Consider the following 3,283-nt stretch of genomic DNA (forward strand, 5'->3'; position numbering starts at 1 on the left):
AAAGGAGGGGATGAGATATCAGATCTGGCTGTTATTAGAAACAGCATCTTGGGTTAAGTGGGTCCTGTGGTTTCATTCCTGTTTAAATTGAATACATGAACAACTCAACTTACTGTTCTTTTTGTTTCAGGGTAATACAATACTGTTTCACATGCTGAGGTATTTCAAGTACTCCAATAATTTCATGTAGTTGTTCAAGGACAGAGGAGTGTACAGTGTACAGTGCCTTCAGAAAGTATTCATACTCCTTGATGTATTCCACATGTTATTGTGTTACAGCCTGAATTCAAAATGGATTAAATGAAAAAAATGTCCCACCCATCTACACACAATACCCCATAATGACAAAGTGAAAACATGTTTTCAGAAAATGTTGCACATTTATTGAAAATGAAATACAGAAATCTCTCATTTACGTAACTATTCACACCCCTACGTCAATACTATGTAGAAGCACCTTTGGCAGCGATTACAGATGTGCTTCTTTCTGGGTAAGTCTCTAAGAGCTTTCCACACCTGGATTGTGCAACATTTACCCATTATTCTTTAAAAAATTCTTCAAGCGCTGTCAAATTGTTTGTTGAGCATTGCAAGACAACCATTTTCAGGTCTTGCCATAGATTTTCAAGTTGATTTAAGTTAAAACTGTAACACGGTCCCTCAGGAACATTCACTGTCTTCTTGGTAAACAACTCCACTGTGGATTTGGCCTTGTGTTTTAGATTATAGTCTTGCTGAAAGGTGAATTCATCTCCCATTGTCTGGTGGAAAGCAGACTGAACCAGGTTCTCCTCTAGGATTTTGCCTGTGTTAGCTTCATTTAGTTTCTTTTTTATCCTGAAAAACTCCCCAGTCCTTAACGATTACAAGCATACCCATACCATGATGCAGCCACCACTATGCATGAAAATAATGAAGATTGGTATTCAGTAATGTGTTGTATTGGATTTGCCCCAAACTTAACACTGTGTTCAGGACAAAAAGTGAATTGTTTTGCCACATTTTTTACAGTAGTAGTGCCTTGTTGCAAACAGGATACATGTTTTGCAATATTTTTTAGTCTGTACAGGCTTCCTTCTTTTCAGTCTGTCAATTAGGTTAGTATTGTGGAGTAACTACAATATTGTTGATCCATCCTCAGTTTTCTCCTATCACAGCCATTAAACTCTAACTCATAGTGAAATCCCTAAGCGGGTTCCTTCCTCTCCGGCAACTGAATTGGGAAGGATGCCTGTATCTTTGTAGTGATTGGATGTATTTATACACCATCCAAAGTGTAATTAATAACTTCACCATGCTCAAAGGGATATTCATTCTGCTTTTTTTTTTTTTTTACCCATCTACCAATAGATGCCCTTCATTGCGAGGCATTGGGTAACCTCCCTGGTCTCTGTGGTTGAATCTGTGTTTGAAAATCACTGCTCGAGTGAGGTACCTTACAGATAATTGTATGTGTGGGGTACAGAGATGAGGTAGTCATTTAAAAATCATGTTAAACACTTTTATTGCACACAGAAGGAATCCATGCAACTTATTATGTGACTTGTTTAGCATGTTTTTATTCCTGAACTTATTTAGGTTTGACATAACAGAGGGGTTGAATACTTATTGACTCTATCAGGTTTCAGGTATGACCCAGATGCAGACAGTATAAACAAAAGTTTATTTCTAGTACAGGGGCAGGCAAACGACAGGTCAAAGGCAGGCAGAGGTCAGTAATCCAGAGAGGGCGCAAAAGGTCCAGAACGGCAGGCAGTCTGAGGGTCAGGGCAGGTAGGGGTCAATTATCTAGTGAGGTGTGGCAAGGTATAGCACAACAGGCAGGCTCAGGGTCAGGGCAGGCAGAACAGTCAAAACCGAGAAGGACTAGAAAACAGGAGCAAGAACAGACAGGAGCAGGGGAACAAACGCTGGTAGGTTTTACGAACGAAATGAACTGGCAACAGACAAACAGAGAACACAGGTATAAATACACAGGGGATAATGGGGAACGTGGGCGACACCTGGTGGAGGGTGGTGACAAGCACAAAGACAGGTGAAACAGATCAGGGTGTGACAGACTCAAGCTTTTTCATTTTTAAATCATTTGTAAAAATGTCAAATAACATAATTCCATTTTGACATTATGGGTTATTGTGTGAAGGCCAATACATTCAGGCTGTAACACAACAACATGTGGAAAAAGCCAAGGGGTGTTAATACTTTCTGAAGTCACTGTACATGTAGTAGGTACTATGTCAACACCAAATCACTTACAATTATCCATGATTATTTACTAAATCACTTCCATTGAAAACAAAGCCTAACTTATTTTCAAGGTTGTCACAAAACACATGTTGTTGGTGCAGATGTGTAGGAAAACCCTTAGCATTTTGAACACTCGTAAAAAATAAGTAGAGAGAAAACCCAATAAACGTCCATAAATGCCGTTAAGCAAAACCATAAATGGTATCAAAAAGCATAACTTAATTAGAAAGACTAATCAACGTTAATGTCTTCATATTTAGTGAAGCAGGGTGGCATAATTAGGCTAGCGGTTCCCGTCTCCGCTCTTAGTACAGTCATGGCACTAACAAGGCTTGATGTTGTCTGGAATGGCCGCCCACATAAAACTGCTAATTGCAGGTCTTGGCCCTCCAGCACACTCCCAGTCATAAAGACAACAAGTGACATTGGTTGTTTTAGCAGTGTGGCGTTAATAAATAATGACACTTTTAAAACAGCCGTTTTTTGGAGAACTCCCAAAAACCATACCAAGACATGTTGAGAACTCCCAAAAACCATACCAAGACATGTTGAGAACTCCCAAAAACCATACCAAGACATGTTGAGAACTCCCAAAAACCATACCAAGACATGTTGAGAACTCCCAAAAACCATACCAAGACATGTTGAGAACTCACAAAAACCATACCAAGACATGTTGAGAACTCACAAAAACCATACCAAGACATGTTGAGAACTCACAAAAACCATACCAAGACATGTTGAGAACTCACAAAAACCATACCAAGACATGTTGAGAACTCACAAAAACCATACCAAGACATGTTGAGAACTCACAAAAACCATACCAAGACATGTTGAGAACTCACAAAAACCATACCAAGACATGTTGAGAACTCACAAAAACCATACCAAGACATGTTGAGAACTCACAAAAACCATACCAAGACATGTTGAGAACTCACAAAAACCATACCAAGACATGTTGAGAACTCACAAAAACCATACCAAGACATGTTGAGAACTCACAAAAACCATACCAAGACATGTTGAGAAC

Source organism: Salvelinus namaycush, chromosome 5, assembly GCF_016432855.1.
Source record: "Salvelinus namaycush isolate Seneca chromosome 5, SaNama_1.0, whole genome shotgun sequence".
Taxonomy (NCBI): Eukaryota; Metazoa; Chordata; class Actinopteri; order Salmoniformes; family Salmonidae; genus Salvelinus; species Salvelinus namaycush.